Here is a 19,898-nt window from a genome sequence, read left to right as displayed (position 1 = left end):
ATAAAGTAGGATTTTAATTTGGGGTCCAGTCTAAACTACCCTCAAGGAGCCAATGAGCTGCTGCAGCTTGTAAGTGCTTGGGTATTTTTGGATATTTCACCCTTTTATTCTTGAACTGTTTTACTTGTTTTTTTATTACATCCTATGTTGCCGTGTTTCTGTATTATTTTGTACACATTGACATTTTTCTTATAATGCTTGACTCAATACAGCAGCCATTTATATTTCAAAAGGGGCATCAGCAGGATGAGGCTCAACAGCCACCCTGCTGCCCTTCTCTCCTCTGTACCGCTCCTAAACACTCTGATCCGGTCCTGGTGCACTGCCATGTGACCACATGGGTTTGTGTGGGAAGTGGAAGTCACTCTGTCTTTGTACGTCTTTGAGTGTCTCATAGAGTAACTTAGAGAAAGGAACTAATGTTCCACACACAAACCCATGTGTGAAACGGCTGGACGCAAGGCAGTGCCCCAATTGTTAAGTGTTAACTCATTGACTGCTGTGTGTTGGAGCTTAATCTCCCTTATTTGATAAGTGATGCCATCATGTATGTGGGAACACTTTTCGCCAGACACTCTCTTTAACTTTTTGCAGTTTATAAAAGCTAGGCCCTCTACGTGGAACCAAATGGAGACCATAGGGGAATTGTCCCATTTTAGCTCCTTTTGCTGATACTTAAAAAAAATTTGATGGGACTAGAATTTCTCCCAATGCTGAAGCCAATAGACTATAGCCAAGGTATTTTATTAGTTCTTGGATGTGTCCAGCTTTGTACTCCCATAGGGAATATAGCAATCTCTTTGGATCACTGCTGTATTCCCTTCAAATGTAATATGAACGGGGACCTATTTCATTGCACCGTCATTTGGCCACATACTAACCCAAAATGGTGTTGGGTGGAGACAAGTTTTCTTTACCGATACTCTAAAATCCCTCTCCATAGACTGTCTGTTCTGCATAGTCTATTATGGCAGGCATTACACAGTTCATTTGATGCAACTGTGTTTGAAGAATATTTCGCCTGTCCCCATGAATGCATCATTCTATTCTAAATGGAAAATGGAGTAGATCAATAAAAGATAAAAGGTCATTGAATTAAATCCACTCTGTAGAGAACTCTCATAAGAGCGTATTGATGACAATCCTTGACAGATAAAAACTCTGCTCTGAACCTCATTTCCCCATATACCAGGTGAAAAATGAAGCATTGCGCGATTTCTGAAAGAACATCCATTTTATAGAGACATCGACGGGAAATGGTAGGAATTAACCATATGTTAACTTCCATGGAGCGGCTTTATTGTCAGACGTAGGTCTTGGGTAGAACGAATGGCTGTTTATTATGACAAATAGATTTATGCCGGGTCTCCGATAGCTTCCTGCTTGGAGGGAAATTCTAGACATGGAATTCATGTGTTTGTATAATAGTTGCCTCAGGTACATTTGGTGATATTTTATGCTACAAGTCAATTCATCATTGGCCCCTGTCCTATTACCTGTGTGTGTAATGATTTATTGTTTTTGTATTATTTGTTTATGTAAATAGAGTGGCGTGCCCACCATAGATCCGGTGCGCAGCACTAACATAGGGCTCTGTTCTGGCTTAGAAACTTCAGCCCCAATGATCTCAGCTTTGGCAAGGGCACTGTATTTGGATAGTGTGGCACTAGCTGTAAAAAAAAAAATAATAATAATAATGTATAATTATAATTATTAAGCAGAGAATAGATAGTAACATATTCTCCTTTTTATTGGAGGTTTTTATTCTATCCCCATAATGTCACGTGTTAAAACATGTTTCTGAAAACAGATAATTTCATAGACCTTCAATACATGTGGCTTATATTTTACATTAGGTCTGTATTCCATAAACATAGGTGTGCCTACAGTATACCAACGCCTCCTATAGAAACTTTAAGAAATTAAAAATTTTAGGTTAAGCTGTCAATGACAGAGTATTTGCCTCCGAAAACCCCATTCAGAGACTTTGAAAGCAATATTAACCCTTTCATGTACACTTTTCAGGTATGCCATTGAGTTATTTTAGGGATTTAGCAAAGAAAAAAACTAACTACCGGTACTTTCATGGATTTTAAAAGAAGCATTAACCCCTTCAACTATACTTTTTGAATGTGCTGTTGAGTTATTTTTGTGATTTTAGTGAAACAAAGTACATTTAAATGCTTTTTGTTCCATATAATTTACGGTATGTAATTTTCACTAAAACTGTAAAAATGTATGCAAATTTGAAGGAGACCTGATAAATTTCATGGCATCTCCAAAAGACTCATGGCGTCTCTTTGAGAAGACCAGCCCTTGATCCAGACCTGATTTTCAGTTACACCATATGTTATGCATACTGGCCATCTTCTTTGGGGGACCCCTATAAAGGAACATGTCACCACAAAAATGCTATCCAAAGTTAGCATCAGTTATAGAGCAGGAGGAGCCAAGCAGATTGATATATAGTTTTGTTGTATAAAAAAAAATATTTAGTATAATATTTATTTTAATTCCTGCTCATTTGGGCTTAGGTGTCCAGTAGGCGGTTCTAATGAGTGATAACCTGCCCACTGGACTCCTAAGCCCAGAATGAGCAGAAATTTAAGTGAATAAAATACAAGTTGTACTGAGACTTTTCCTACAAAACTATATATCAATCTATGAGCAATTACAATGGTGTGGCCCCACATGGCAGGAGATGCTAACCCCAAATGTCGATATGCATTTTTAATGGGGGGAAAATCCTGCACTTGTGGTCCGTTGCTAAGGGCAATCCCCAGCATAAATATGCATACAATGGAGGATGTCTGCAACAAACCACAAGTACCATAATGGCATCCTACACCAGATGAATAGGTGCGGATGTAAGACATTAGGGTTAATATAAATCGGAATATAGGTGCACAACTGTGGTGGATGTACAATGACATTGGCTAACCCTCAAAACTGATGTAAAATTGAGACATTAGCCAGTATATCCTTAGATGAAGGACATACCTGAGCCCGCACACCAAGGTTTTTCAAGTGGCACGGGACCTAACACTTACCTACCTGTGCGTCATAAGCAAAACCAGGGGCCAGAGGGCAATTACAGCAGCATTAGATCCGACTCATAGACTGTTCCCAGGTCAACTCCAGTGTGGTTATACACATACAATGGGAGGAGGGAGACAGGCCATAAGCCCCACCCAAGTAGGCTGATATTTGGGGTTAGCATATCCTGCCATGTGAGGCCACACCATTGTAATTGCTCAAATATTACTATTAATGCACCTGTATCATCACTATAGGTAGCATTAAGATGCACCTGTGAGGCTGGCAACATATCAGCCTACTTGGGTGGGGCTTATGGCCTGTCTCCCTCCTCCCATTGTATGTGTATAACCACACTGGAGTTGACCTGGAAGCAGCAGAATAAAAGTTCAAAAAAAATTCAAATAAAAATAAAAAAACACATTAACCCCTTCCATACTAAAAGTTCACATTTTTCATACAGCATTTTTTTTTAACATAATAAAAATAAACACATTTGGGATTGGTGTGTGCATAATTGTTCCAACTATTAAAATATAACATTCTATATCCCGTACGGTCAATGGTGTTAACAAAAAACAAACAAATACCAAACCACAGAATTGCATTTTTTGTAACATCGTATCCAGAAAACATAAAGTAAAAAGCGATCAATAGTCCGATCAATAACAAAATTGTGCCGATAAAAACTGCAGATTACGGCGCAAAATATTTGCCCTCATGCAGCCCAGTAAAAAAATTTTTGTTTTAAATTAGTAAAACATGAAGGAAACTAAACAAATCTTCTATTGCTGTAATCAAGGCGACCTAAAGTATCAAAATGAAAACCCCAAATTAGCAATTTCACCTAACAAAAAATGTTTTCTTTGTCTTGGAGCATATGTTATAGAAAAATGAAAAATTTCATTACAAAGTACAATTGGTCCCTCAAAAAACAAGCTCTTATATGTCATATGGGTCTGTAGATGGAAAAATAGGAGTTATGGCTATTATAGTGCGAGAAGGAAAAAACGAAAGTGCAAAAACTAATAAATACCTTTTTTACAGACTATTTTGGTTAAAATTATTTTGTGTACCAGAACAAGTGGATCGTCATGAGGGATAAGTAGATTTTGCTCTGTTTTAGTCCCTTGGACAGGTAGTTTATTTAATAAAATTTCCACACCCCTGTCCAGTTGTCAGTATATTCCTACATTACCAGGAGGAATAACAGATATGTAGAGTTGTAAGATAAGATGCTGCAGAATAATGTTACGGGGAATACAAATATTTACAAAAAATAAATAAAACAGACATCTCGGGAGAGCAGACAGGTCTTCTATAAATTATAATTGCTTTATTTTTCTATATCCAAGACTTCAAGAGTTAATTCACCACCCTTCTCACACACACATGAATAATCTCTTTATTATCTTTTCTGCCTTAAATTGTTGTTTTCGCTTGCTTGGGTTGAAGCAGTGTTAACCATATGAGCGTTCTTCTATCTGGGTGCTGTATTTCAGGGAAAGCAATGTCTCTCTCTGTAGATAAATTATAAAGTGACCCACAGCAGTGTGCAGATGTGCTGACACAGGAGAACGGGGCTTAGTCAAGACTTATCGACCTATAAATTGGAGTTACCAGTCCATGATGAGTTAGACGACGGTGCGATGATTAATGGTCATACAGTCTCCCCTCAGAGTTAGCAGATTTAGAATATTATTTGATTATTCACTGTTGGAGAAGATAAAGTGTCCAGATATTGTATGTGGTTATGTAGAATGGTCTCAGAATTAATATATATACGACAGTATCTGCAACAAAGCTTCCATACTAAATCACACAACCCTAGATCATTTTTACTATTTTTGATGTCTATATCATTGGGCATGCACGTGCTAGACATATAGGGGGAGATTTATCAAAACCTGTGCAAAGGAAAAGTTGCCCAGTTGCCCACAGCAACCAATCAGATTGCTTCTTTCATTTTGCACAGGCCTTGTTAAAATGAAAGAAGCAATCTGATTGGTTGCTATGGGCAACTGGGCAACTTTTCCTCTAGGCAGGTTTTGATAACTCTCCCCCATAGAGCATAGAGAAATACTATGATTGCGGCAGAACAGTAAAGCTACAGTACATTCAAATCTGTTGGTATCAATATCCCACATTTACATTGGTGACCAAGACACCCAAGGTGGATTCAAGTATAGAATCTGTATGTAATATACCAAGTAGAACACAATAGATACCAAAAGAAAAAAAAAGAAAAAGTCTCAATGCATTTGCGCTAGGAGGTGTCAGGATCATCAGGGGACTTAACTGGGGTACATATACATAAGATAATCAAGGCTTAAAATGAAATAAAAGCCATATGAAAAAGTGATAACCAGGTAGAGCCACTTACTGCACCCTGCTCTACGATAGTAGAGTTTAGTCCCCGGATGATCCCAGCACCTCCCAGAAAAAATGCACTGGGGCTTTTTTTTTGTTTTCTTTTGGTATCCATTGTGTTCTACTTTGTGCTTTTGGTATGGATTCTATACATCCCCCTTGGGTTCCTTGATCAACAAACTAAATGTGTGGTATGCTTGGTTACCAGTAGTAGTTTAGCCCCTAAACAATTAGAGGGTTGTCCAGTTCAGCCAAAACTGATAGGGTTGGTGAACTTTTTAAGGTGTATGGAGACCATAACGAAAGACATAAAACAGAGTCAAGACCAAAATAACCAGACACATTTCATGTCCATGATGTAATGTGGCTCCATTGTAACTTCTTCCCTTGTTTGCCTGTATATATTGTTATCATAGATCTAGATTTAGGACTAAAATTGGTTGAACTTGAGGGATATGTGTCTCTTTTCAACCATACTGTTTGTAGTTTAGTTTCTTTTTCTGAAAATGCACCCCCCCCTTCCCCTATAGCAGTGTGTGGTATTGCAACTTGGCTCTATTCAAATGAGTAGGGCTGGGCTTCAATATCAAACATAGCCTTTCTGGGCACTTTATGAATATTTGCAGTGTTTGCTGAAATATTAGAGAAGATGCATTCAGTATGAACAGGACAAACACAGTGAAATCCAGCAGCCCCGAGTCATATGTAGCTAAAGGACTGGGAGCCGGGTCTTCTAGGTATAGTGCTGATTCCTAGAGTCGTCATGGATAAAAGAGATCCAGGAGAGGTGTAGTATTTTCTTTCTTAAAGCAGAACAACAATAGAATTGGGTTAGCCAGAATCCGGTCAATACTGACTGACTGATTTATAGAAGGTGACGTGTATTGAATGGACATATTTCAGCTCTTTCACATGATTCTTGTTAACTGGTTTTTCAGGTTAGATAAAACAGTTTATACACATAACCCCAGGATATATGACGAAGACGGCAACATCTCTGTAACGTTTGACAGTAACCATTTGTTCCCTGAACGTCTTCGCTCCCGTCTGATCGCTGTCTAGACGGCCCCTGTAACACAAGCGCTGAGGATTTCCAACTTTTTCAGAAATGTCACTTAGCTTCTTTTAGTGCATCTTAGATGTTGAGCTGATCCTACATGAATGATGCAATTTACTTCAAATCGCTTCTTACCCATTGCAGATATTAAGTTAAAGCTTCTTTGGAGCCACCTTAAAAGACTACATTAGGGCACTGCATAAATGGTGATTCCCTGATGATATGTAGGGTTGTTTCATGGTAGTTTAGCTAGATTATGTTTCATTTATAAACTAAAAAATGCTGAAAATACATTTTGCTAGATTATGTCATCAGGGTGATCCCCGGTGGCTTCTGGCTGCCCCATCAGCCTTGAGTATTAGATCTTTGCCTATACCAAAACACAGAGAAATCTATTATATAAGGCTGGCGGGGCACGGAGAAGCCTCCAGGGACCATTCCAATTAATTGTCGTTCAGGCAGCATGAAAGTGATGATGGATTCCATTTAATGCAATGTGGTTGCACCCAAGCCATAATGTCCAAGCGAGGGGTCAGATGGTCCTTGATCTGATATGAGGAGACCACTACTATGATGTTGTAATAATCGGAAAGCCGTCATAAGCAAGCCATATTCATCAAACATATTTCAGCCAAAAACCTTTCTTAGCTTCTGTCACAGGTGTCTGGCAGCAACATTCTCCCCTCTTCATATTCAAAAAAGAAAAATGCCCCGCTGCGCTTGTGTATTGGTGGGAGCGCCAGAGAAGTAAATAGCATGCCACTTCTTCTTGGGAGCCACCTTAGGGCGTTTTCACACTGCCATGGGGCTTTGGTAAATGAAGCTCCATCGACTAGTCCGTCAGAACGATGGGAGTTGAGCAGAGAAAAAATCTTTTTCATAATGATCAATGTTACCACCATGTCCATGAGGCCAACCAAAATGTTTTTATTTAACCCCTTAAGGATTCAGGGTTTTTCAGTTTTTGCACTTTCGTTTTTTCCTCCTTACCTTTTAAAAATCATAACCCTTTCAATTTTCCACCTATATATATATTATTTTTTTTATTTTTTTTTATGTTTATTTATATGTCATGAAGTAAAATATTCTCCAAAATAAAAATGGATAATAATTATATATATATATATATATATATATATATTTTTTTTTTTATGTTTTTTGTTTGTTTAACCAATTTTCCTCTTGTAGGTCAAACCATCGAGTTGCATCTAGTTCCCAGAATCTCCGCTTGCTGCTCGTAGTGTTCATTGTGTGGCCTTTTCATTCTCGGCGGACACTTGTGCATTAACTAAAAACACATCATGGAAAGTTTAACTTGTCAGGGATTAAATTAGAGGAAATACTAGGGGGGAACAAATGGCAAATGATAATTGTTACCACCTGGCTCTCCCTGGCTGTTTTTTCTGTAAAATAGTCGCTGACCTCTTGACCACTGCATCATTTTACAAAGGTTTTTTTTTTTTTATTTTACAGAGAGAGAGAGTTTGAGGTTCATTTCTGTTGGGGAATTTTTTCGAATGGAATAAAAATAGAAGCAACACATGTAACCCATGAATCTGTCAACCAAGTCTAGTGTGAAGGGGGGGGGGGGCTGCTCCATTTTAATAGCTGCATATAAATCTCTGTAAAAGCAGGTCTATGCGTTTTATGATGGAGAAGACTTACTTACTGGCTTAGGAGAATGGCTTCATCAAGCACCTGTCTTATGGTGGCTATACAGTCTTCAACGATGAGTAGATGACAATCTTTTTGGGAAAAAAAAATCAACTGGTGACCCATAGGCAATAATCTGTACTTATACTCTATCCATAAGGGTCAACATTCATATTAAGTGGCCCTAAATCCTTTGGATTAATAAACAGTAGCAAAAAAAAAAAAAACTTTGAAGATGCAATGTGTAAAGCTTAGGTGGTTAATAAGTATTGAACATGTCACCATTTTTCTCACTAATTCCTGTTTCTTTGAGACAACAGTACCTGCTAATTCCAGGTCTTTTTGAAGCTCTCCACATGTGTCCTTGGCTTTTGGACAACTCTTGTGATTATTCTTCTTTCTCCTCTGTCAGAAATCTTGGGGACAATTTATGGCAAAATTTTTCTCTTTCCACTCCCGTATTATGGCCCCAATAGAGCTCACCGGAACATTCAGAAGCTTAGAAATGCGTCTGTAACCAACGCCATTGTTATGTTTTAAAACAATTTAGTTGTGAAGGTCCTGAGACAGCTTTTTGCTTTTACCCATCATGAGATGAGTCTTGTGTGACAATGAGACCTTTTTGTAGCCACCAGTTGGGACTGAACCAGCTGATATAAATTTGCACTGACAAGGTACTGGATTGCTTTTTACCTACTGATAGATTTTAGGTCTTGGCTTTCCATGCCTTTTTACACCTCCCTTTCTCTATGTTTTTAATATGTTTTGCCTGTGCCATTTCACATTAATACACAGAACTTAATTTCTTATCTTATTTGTTTTGGTTTCTTTGTATGTATGGATTACTTGGGTTGTTTCCAACATCTGGTGAAAATTCCATGTCAATAGCAATTTTGGAAATATATTTAGTGAGAGAAATGATGACGTGTTCAATAGTTACCCCTCACCGGCTGTATGTTTTTATGTGTTTGTACTAGAATCTGTCTAGTAACTAACTTGTAAAATTGATGTTCTTGCCCTATTTTGGTGTCGTAAATTATAAACTAAGAGTTTTCTGACAACTGGAAGCTCTAAGGCTACTTTCACACTGCTGTTTGTCTCTGGCAGTATGAAGCCTGTTATTTTAGGATTGCGAATAATGGGAGAAAAATGTGTGCTCGCTCACATTTTTCTCACCCTACTCGTCATTAAAAAATAACGGGTCCGTTGGGACCCCATCATAGTGAATGGGGTCCGTCCGGACCCATTGGCACCCTTTGTCAAGTAACAGGCCCATTTTTTGGAAGAAAGAAAAAGAGAGAGAGTTTGAGGTTCATTTCCGTTGGGGAATTTTCCGGATGGAATAAAAACAGAAGTAACACATGTAACCCATGTATCAACTTGTGTAGCAAAGGAAAATAATTTTATCCAGACTCACCGCCGGGATCGATAATAGCTGCTCCTAAATGGACATCATAGCCGGACCAGGACTGCACAGACATTCAGTGCGCTCAGAGGCTACAACCGGTTATTTTGCGCACTAGCGCTTCATCCGGCCTCGTGAAGCGCTAATGCGCGAAATAACCGGTTGTAGCCTCTGAGCGCACTGAATGTCTCTGAAGTCCCGGTCCATATATGATGTCCATTTAGGAGCAGCTATTATCGATCCCGGCGGTGAGTGCGGATAACATTCTTTTCCTTTGCTACACGTTGAGTTAAGTTGTTCTATGCATTTGTTCCAGCACCTCCACCCGGCATATTTGTTGGTCTCGCTTTTTGCTACACTGCCTCGCTGACATTGTTATCTCCTGAGAAGCTAGATGCATCTGGTACCTTCCTCACTCCTCTATCCACACTTAACCAATGTATCAGTCAAGGGGGGGGGGGGACTGCTCAATTTTAATAGCTGCATATAAACTGCATGGGTCCATCGGGACCCATCGGCAACCGTTGGGACCCATCAGGTAACAGGCCCATTTTCGGAAGAAAAAAAATAGAGCCTGACGGACCCGTTAGTGACGGTGTACCTGTCTCTCTTTTTTTTTAATTGGCTGTTCGGGCATGCTGGGAGTTTTGTTCTGCAATAGTTGGAGGCACACTGGTTGGGAAATGCAGAGTTCGAGTGAAGACCCAAACAAAGATGTTGTATCTCATTACTGCCCCTAGAGATTTTTAGTTGTAAGTGCAGCATCGACATATTCAAACAAAATGCCACCATTTTGGCTAGAAGCTTTTCCTACAGCATGTAGGAATTTCAGAGAATGTCTGGCTCGAATTTTTATAATATTTTGAAATTATCTGCTTTATTTCCTTTTTTACTTTTTAGTGCTGGCCTTCTATTATTCGCCAGCTCAGTAGTAGTGGAGTTTTCATGACAGTAGCTGGAATCCACTGCCATTTTTTATCTTCTTCTGTCAAGCCACATTAATTCATCATTGATTTTAAGTAGTCCTGCTTTGATTTTTCTTTTGATGCCTGTAAACAAGGAAAAGTTTAGCTTTCTGCATATTTTCATTTCCTGCCCAATCTGATGTTTAATGATGTAAATATTCGGCTTTTCTTACTAATGTTCTCAGAATGTCCTTATAATTGATAAAACATGAACATCTGCTCCTGAATAGGAGCCGATCCATTACTCGTGTATCAATACTCAATGAGAAGATTAAAAAACAAATCACCAGAAAAAATAAATAAATTAATAGATAAATAAAAATAAAAAAGAACCAGCACCAAATATCCGAAAAATTTCCCTTTCATGGTGCCTATTCCCTCTATAGATTATTTGTTTTCCTAAGTTATTTAGTTGAAGAAGGGCAGGAAGCTCACATCTTTGATAAGAAAAGAGATAGATTTCAATCTGCAGTAGACTTCCTATACACGTGGCAGCTGTCTGACGTGTTATTGTGGTGGTTTTTCACCTTGGGATTCTATAACAAAAAAGTAGGTTTCTGTGATAACAGATTTTCAATAGAAAATGAGTTGTCAGGTGAGGACCCTGGATGATAAGCTCATAATAGGTTGATCTTCCAGAAACCAGAAACAGTGCCACTCTTGTTTTCAGTTTGTTTATGGTAAACAAACTGAAAACATTGATTGAAATAGAGCCTAGTTGTAATACCACATACAACCATGTATGGTGCTGTTTTGAGAAGAAGAAAAAAGCTATGTTTTTCTCATCCTGGATAACCCCTTTAAGTTCTCTCTGATGACACCTGTCTCGGGAACTGTCCAGAGTAGAAGCAAATCCCCATAGCAAACCTCTTCTACTCTGTGCAGTCCCCGAGACAAGCAGAGATGTCAGCAGAGAGCACTGTTGCCAAACAGAAAAGAACAACTCAACTTCAGCAGCTGATAATTATTGGAGCCAGTTGAAATAATTCCCCCCCCCCCCCTGGAATAGGGGTATTAAGGACCAATGGCGTACCTGTACACCCGTGGGAATTCCGTTCCCCGCCGCTCGCCAGGCGGGGACCAGACCGGGATGCCTGCTGAAATCATTCAGCAGGCACCCCGTGCAAACTCCTAGGGGGTCCTGAGAACCCCCCATGTGTGTGGGGAGGCTCACCCGGGGTCCGGTGTGGCCACTGTCCTGAGCGGCGGTGGTCTGCTGAGGCGGCAGTCCCGGTGGTCTATGGTGGAGGGATCCAACAGCAGGAGGTAAGCACTGTTTTTCTCCTGCTGTTGCTTAGCAATAACTCCCAGCATGCACAGCCAAAGGGCATGCTGGGAGTTGTAGTTTTGCAACAGCTGGAAGCACACTGGTTGCGAAACACTGAGTTAAGTAACAAACCCTCAGTGTTTTGCAACAAGTGTGCCTCCAGCTGTTGCATAACTACAACCCCCAGCATGCACGGACAGCAAAAGGGCATGCTAGGAGTTGCAGTTTTGCAACAGCTGAAGGTTTGCCAGGGTGCATTCACATGTACATTCACACGGGCGGGGGTTTACAGTCAGTTTCTCGCTGCAAGTTTGAGATGCAGCAAATTTTCCGCTGCAGCTCAAACTCCTAGTGGGAAACTCACTGTGAACTCCCGCCTTTGTGAATGTACCCTAAAAACACTACACTACACAAAATAAAAAGTAAAACACTACATATACCCCTACACAGCCCAATAAAAAAAAAAAAACGCCTGGTATGGCACTGTTTCCAAAACAAAGCCTCCAGCTGTATCAAAGCAACAACTCCCAGTATTGCCAGACAGCCATTGACTGTCCAGGCATGCTGGGAGTTTTGCAACAGCTGGAGGCACCCTGTTTGAGAAACATTGCCGTACGGTAATTTTGATATCTGAGGCAAGTGTAATTCTTTTATCCGAGTGCGTCCCTATACAAATGCCTAATTTAGACTGTTGCCCTGTCGTATTTCAAGGCAACAGTTTGGGGGTACATATGGGGTATTTCCATACTTGGGAGAAATTGCCTAACAAATTGTGGTGGCTATTTCTCCTTTTAGTTGGGGTCAACTCCAGCATGTTATTGTAAAAATATATTTTTTTTTACACAAACATGCTGGTGTTGCCCCATACTTTTCAGTTTCACAAGAGTTAAAAGGAAAAAAAAGACCCCCAAAATTAGTAACACAATTTCTTCTGAGTATGAAAATACCCCATATGTGGACGTAAAATGCTCTGCGGGCGCACAGCATGGCTCAAGAGTGAGAGCGCCATGTACAATTGAGGTGATTTGCACAGGGGTGGCTGTCCGTTACAGCTGTTCTGACATAAATGCAAAAAAAAAAAAGCACCCACATGCAACCCCATTTTGGAGATTAAACCCCTCAAAAAGGGGTATAGTGAGCCTTAACACTCCACAGGTCTTTGAAGAATTTTTGTTAAAGTTGGACGTGAAAATGACAAGGAGTGTTAGGAAAAAAGGAAATTTGTAACAATATTTCTTCTGACTATATAAATACCCCATGTGTGGACATAAAGTGCTCTGCGGGTGCACTACAGGGCTCAGAAGAGAAGAAGCGCCATGGAGCCAGCGCTTTTGGAGAGAAAATGTGTCTGAAATTGAAGGCCATATGTCTTACAAAGCCCCCATGGTGCCAGAACAATGGATCAATGCTCAGAAGAGAAGGAGAGCCATTGGGCTTTTGGAGAGATAATTTGTTTGGAATGGAAGTCGGGGGCCATGTGCTTTTACAAAGCCCCCGTGGTGCCAGAACAGTGGACCCCCACATGTGACCCCATTTTGGAAACTAGGCCCCCAAGGAATGTAATAAGGGGTACAGTGAGCATTTACACCCCACTGGTGTCTGACAGATTTTTGAACTGTGGTCCATGAAAATGAAAAATTTTATTTTGAATTTGCACATCCCACTGTTCCAAAGATCTTTCAAACGTCAGTTGGGTGTAAATGCTCACTGCCCCCCTCATTAAATTCTGTGAGGGGTGTAGTTTCCGAAATAAGGGTCACATGTGGGGGGTCCATTGTTCTGGCACCACGGGGGCTTTGTAAATGCACATGACCCCTGACTTCCATTTCAAACAAATTATCTCTCCAAAAGCCCAATGGCTCTCCTTCTCTTCAGAGCATTGTAATTCGCCCTCAGAGCACTTTACATCCACATATGGGGTATTTCCATACTCAGGAGAAAAAGCCTCCCAAAAATTCTAACCACATTTCTTCTATTACCCATTGTGAAAATGAAAAATTTGGGGTAACACCAGCATTTTAGTGAAAAAAAAATTTGTCAAACACCTGTGGGGTGTAAAGGCTCACTGTACCCCTTATTACATTCCTTGAGGGGTGTTGTTTCACAAATAGTGCGCAATGTGGGGCTTTTTTTGTGGTTCTTGCACCATAGGGGCTTCCTAAATGCGACATGCCCCCCAAAAAACAATTTCAGCAAAATTTGCTTTCAAAAAGCCAAATATCACACCTTCTTTTCTGAGCATTGTAGTGCACCCGCAGAGCACTTTACATCCACACATGGGGTATTTCCATACTCAGAAGAAATGGGGTTACAAATTTTGGGGGGTATTTTCTCCTTTTACCTCTTGTAAAAATTGTAAATTTGAGGAAAAACCTGCATGTTAGTGAAAAAAAATAAAAAATTACACATCCGACTTTACCGAAAAGTCGTCAAACACCTGTGGGGTGTTAAGGCTCACTGTACCCCTTGTTAGGTGCCATGAGGGGTGTAGTTTACAAAATATTATGCCATGTGTTTATTATTATTATTATTATTTTTTTGCTGTTCTGGCACCATAGGGGCTTCCTAAATGCGACATGCCCCCCAAAAACCATTTCACAAAATTCACTCTCCAAAATCCCATTGTCGTTCCTTTGCTTCTGAGCCCTTTAGTGCACCCACAGAGCACTTAACGTTCACATATGAGGTATTTCCTTACTCAAAAGAAATTGGGTTATACATTTTGGGGGGCTTTTTCTCCTTTTACCCTTTGTAAAAATTCAAAAACTGGGTCTACAAGAACATGTTAGTGTAACAAAATTGAGATTTAAAATTTTCTCCTTCACATTGCTGCTATTCCTGTGAAACCCCTAAAAGGTGAATAAAGTTTCTGAATGTAATTTTGTATACTTTGAGGGTGCAGTTTTTATAATGGGGTAATTTATGGGTATTTCTAATAAGAAGGCCCCTCAAATCCACTTCAAAACTGACCCATCCCTGAAAAATTATGATTTTGAAAATTTTGTGGAAAATTGCTGCTGAACTTTGAAGCCTTCTGATGTCTTCCAAAAATAAAAACATGTCAACTTGATGATGCCAACATAAAGTAGAAATATTGCATATGTATGTGAATCAATATATAATGTATTTGGAATGTCTATTTTCCTTACAAGCAGAGAGCTTCAAAGTAAAAAAAATGCAAAATGTTAAAATTTTTCAGGAAATTTGGAATTTTTCACCAAGAAATGATGCAAGTATCAACAAGACTTTACCACTATGTTAAAGTAGAATATGTCACGAAAAAACAGTCTCGGAATGAAATTCAGAAGTAAAAGCATCCGAAAGTTATTAATGCTTAAAGTGACACTGGTCAGATGTGCAAAAAATGCTCTGGTCCTTAAGGTGAAAATGGGCTTGGCCCTTAAAGGGGAACTCAGGTGGAAACAAGTAGAATTTTTTTTTTCAAATCATCTGGTGCCAGAAAATGAAACAGATAAAATCTTAATCCTTCCAGTACTTATTAGCTGCTGTATAAAACGGGGAAATTTGTGGATTTCTTTCCAGTCTGACAACAGTGCTCTCTGCTGACACCTCTGTCCGTGTCAGGAACTGTCCAGATTAGAATCATGTCCCCATAGAACATCTCTCCTGGTCTGGACATTTCCTGACATGGACAGATGTGTCAGCAGAGAGCACTGTTGTTAGGCTGGAAAGAACTTCACTAATTTCTCTGTAATATATATGTAGTATACAGCAGTTGAAGTACTAGAAGGGTTAAGATTTTTAAATAGAAGTGATTTACAATTCTGTTTAACTTTCTTGCACCAGTTGATTTGAAAAAAAAATAAAAAATTCCCACCAGAGTTCCCCTTTAAGGGGTTATTGGGTTTAATTACTTTTTAAGGCCCCAAATGCATTAAAATAACAAACTAACAGTTACTTCTCTCCAACTCGCACTGATCACTCATTAAGATTCCCATTGGCACCCTGGTCTCTTTTCTTGAGAGGTTGTCATGTTAGCGCTGCAGCCAATTGGTGGCTCAGTTATGAGAGCCATGATGCCTGAAGTACAGCCCGTGACTGCCATGGCTGCTAATTGGCTGTGGTGGTCACGTAATGGTTGTTCCAAAAGGAAGAAAGGGTTGCCAACTGGAAGTTAAATGGGGTATCAATGTGGGAAAGAAGCGGTAAGTAACTGCTATTATAAACAGTTTTGTTAATATAAACAAACTAAAACAGATAAAATAAAACCTGGATAACCCCTTTAACTGTGGGGGAAATCCTGCACAAAGTGTTCAGTTTCAATGCAGTGCCACCATAGGACAAATTAAGTATTAGTTGTCATTAAAGGGCTACTCTGTTGGAAAACTTTTTTTTTTTTCAAATCAACTGGTGCCAGAAAGTTGAACATTAAAATTAAAATTACTTCTATTAAAAAATCTTAATCCTTCCAGTACTTATTAGTGGCTGTATACTACAGAGTAAATTATTTTATTTTGGGGTTTCTTTTCTGTCACAAGCACAGTGGTCTCTGCTGACACCTCTGTCCATTTTAGGAACTGTCCAGAGTAGCATATGGGGATTTTCTCCCGCTCTGGATAGTTCCTGACATGGACAGAGGTGTCAGCAGAGAATACTGTGGTCGTGACAGAAAAGAAAACCAAAAAGAAAATAATTTTCTCTGTAGTATACAGCCGCTAATAAGTACTGGAAGGAGTAACATGTTTTTAATAGGAGTAATTTAAAAATCTGTTTAACTCTCTGGCATCAGTTGATTTAAATTTTTTTTAATAGAAATCCTGATTTAAAAGATATAAATCATGTGATGATGTCATGGTGGCCACAAGCGGGCACTTCAATTTATGCCACACAGACACTTCAGTAAGGCCTTATAAATGGCATGGCCCCTATTACACATCCCTGTACCAGAACATGGAACTAACCGCCCACTAACAGAAGATGTTTCTCGCAGCCCAACAGATGGAAAAAAATGTGTATTTTATTATATTCTAAATCCAAATTACGCTCGTCCTAAATCAGCCTCTTTTAAGTTATTGCTGACATTTCAGTAGTTTGTTGGAAACTTTTATCCTGAGCATCATAAGGCATAAGCAGAAATCGCTATCAGGCCAAGCGATTGAAAAATAATCCTGGCCATCCTGAACAAAAGGATCCAGCCAAGAACATGTTTTATCTGCAAAAATCCCAAGTTTGCACTCAGTACTATAGCTCCAGGAACATCCATGATATACAAGACCCGTGGCAACCAGTCTGGTATGAGTTCTTACTTGGCGAGTCATATCTCTTATCTAGTAATGGACTACACTGCTGTACTTTTTGTTGTTTAAAGGGGACTTCCATCTAAATAATCTCTTGGAATGTCACAGAGGAGCAGAGTTGAATTTGTTATTGCTCTGAGGTTTGCCATGGAACTGTAGGTAACCCTTACGCAAATGCGTAAGGGTTACCTACAGTTCCATGGCAAACCTCGAGTTGGATACCCTTGATTTTTCAATAAACTGGGCAAAATGACAAACCGGGTGGAATTTTGTGGACATTTTTTAAAGCAGTTCTATCAACCTTTAATCCTCTGGCCGTCTTAAACCATTTCTGTATTTGTGTCATGCCAGGAATTTGTGTTGGGTTGAAGCTGGTGGAGTAAAGGGTGCCATGGGTGGCATATACAAGGAACTCTATATTGGCATTTTTATACATTGTATACCCAATAGTTAGCCTTGGGAAAGTTAACCTAAGCTGTGATTGTGGTCCAAATTATCAGTATATGCCCCATTGAGTATAGGGTCCTATTAAATTGCAACCCTTAGTGATGATAATGGCCTAGTCTTCTGCTGGTTGAAGGATGGCCTTGTTTCATAGGCAAACAAAGGATACCAGAAACCACTAAAGCAAGATTTTACGTTTAAGATTTTTAAGTGACCTCCATAGGGCTGCATTGTAACTGTACTTTTGTCCCACTCTTCTGGTTTTATCAGTAAGTGGGCAGCTTGGTTATCAGTGCAACTACCCCTGAGGCCTGTGAAGGAGAAGCCTCAAGGTTGTAGATGCTTGAGTAACCAAGCTGTTCTTCCTCTCTCCTGGTTGCATCTCTTTTCAGAAAGTGGGTGACTTTTTTGTCTTCATTACCATAAGACTGATGAAGCCTTTGCAGGAAAGGTTTGTGGCATTGTATGGTTGTTTGGGTAACTAGATCATTCTCTCCAGGTGGCCTTCCTACCAAACATTGGATGACTTGGTTGCCTATGCAACCATAAGACACCCAAAGTCTAGGCAAAGGCTATTCTCTCTCACTCTGTTGTGTCTCCTACTAAAGAGTTGGTGGCTTGACTGTCTACAAAACCAGAAGACTAATGAAGACTTTGCCGTAGCGGCCAGTGGCATGGTATGGCTGTTTTTGTAACTGGACCTTTCTACCTTTCTTCTAGTGGTGTCTCCTTCCAAAGAGTGGGTAGCTTGGTTATCTACACAATCGTAAGACTCCTGAAGCCTTTGCAGGAAAGGTCTGTGGCATTGTATGGTTGTTTGGGTAACTAGACCATTCTCCCCAGGTGGCCCTTTTTCTAAAGATTGGATGGTTTGGGTGTCTATGCAACCATAAGACACCCGAAGTCTGGGCAAGAACCATTCTCCCTCTCTCCAACTTGTGTCTCCTGCCAGAAAGTGGTTGGCTTTGTTGTCTACACAACCAAAAGACTCTCAAAGCTTTAAAAGGAGAGGCCTCAATGTTGTATTGTTACCTCGGTAACCAGACTATCACCTCCCCCCCCCCCCCCCCCGCATCCTTACTTATCTCCCGCCATCATTTTTAGATTTCTGGTGGTAGATATGCCCACTACATTCATCAAAAGAACCCTTTAAAACAATTTAACTGTACTTACTGAGAAGTGATTGTGTAATTTTCACAGTGCGATTCCTATTAGAATGAGTTTACAGCGGACCATAATATATGAAGTGATGTTAGCAACATTTTTTTTTTTGTCGCAGCCAAACGGCTAACCAGCATGCATTTGACTCTCTCAGCATGTCAAAAAAATGCTTCTATGAGAGCCTCTGGGGGAGAAAAGACAAGATAAATTGAGTAAATTAAAAAGCAGCCTGAACACTTAGTCTGACATATTTCCCGATGAATAGAAGCCATTGCAATGACTCTTCTTCAGGGACCCGATGAAATCCCACATGCAGTCTCTCAGTATCCAGGGGATGGCACTAATAGTCTTATTCTTTATAAAAGCAACAATATTGGAGGGGAAAAAAAATACAGTAACACATATATCTGGTATAATTCTTCCCGTTTTAGTTTTCATGTCGAGGAAAAAAAAAAAAAAAAGACCAATTTCCAGGCAGATTTTTGTTTTAATTAACTTGACATCAGAAAAGGAGTCCTAATTATGTAAACGAACTGTCATCTTTCGCCGGAAAATCTGCGGTTTCTCATTAATCTTTCGCTCGGGAATGGCTGTAGCAGCGTTTTAGAGCAGTAACTTGCTGACCAAAGTCAAGACGAGCGGAGAAAAAGAAAATCCATCTAAATGGAAATAGAGCGAGCGAAGGTTAATCACTTGTAGAGAAGGCAACATTTTATTTATTTATTTATTTATTTTAAGAATTTTATTTACTAATTATTATTTTAACAATAGAAAAAAAAAGTAAACACTAAACTAAAAGTAAAAAAAAAAAAAAAAAAAAAGTGGATTTTTTTTTATTTTATTTTTTTTTAACATTTCTACCCAAAAGAAATTCCTGCCTTATGTAGGTGACACGTGTTGCGGCGTTAATTTATTCGGAATGATTTATGGTGTCATAAAGCAGCGTTCTAGTTAATGATCGTATGAAAGTAATTAATGAAACAGATGTGAAGATGTACAGGTTTGGAAAGGGCTGGAGCTACAGCAAAAAATCTGAGAAATTCAGAGAAATTCTCAGTATTATTATTATTATTATTACTATTATTATTAGTAGTAGTATTAATAATATGTTCTAATAATAAAATAATAATAATAATATTTTTTATTATAATTTTATTATTATTATTATTAGTGGTAGTTAGAGATGTGCGAATTTACAGTAAATTCGATTCGTCACGAGCTTCTCGGCTCTGCAGTTGATGACTTATCCTGCATAAATGTGTTCAGCTTTCAGGTGCTCCGG

The 19,898-nt window shown here is 39.3% G+C and overlaps 1 protein-coding gene across 10 annotated transcripts in view; it reads left to right on the top strand.

Annotated features, from left to right (window-relative positions):
• Window positions 1-19,898, top strand: part of TRPS1 (transcriptional repressor GATA binding 1) — a 350,577-nt gene that overhangs the window by 211,648 nt on the left and 119,031 nt on the right. The window lies entirely within an intron of this gene.

The sequence above is a fragment of the Hyla sarda genome, chromosome 5 (assembly GCF_029499605.1).
Source record: "Hyla sarda isolate aHylSar1 chromosome 5, aHylSar1.hap1, whole genome shotgun sequence".
Lineage (NCBI taxonomy): Eukaryota > Metazoa > Chordata > Amphibia > Anura > Hylidae > Hyla > Hyla sarda.
The sequence above is the reverse complement of the archived record's forward strand: the minus strand, read 5'-3'. Positions and strand labels throughout refer to the sequence as shown.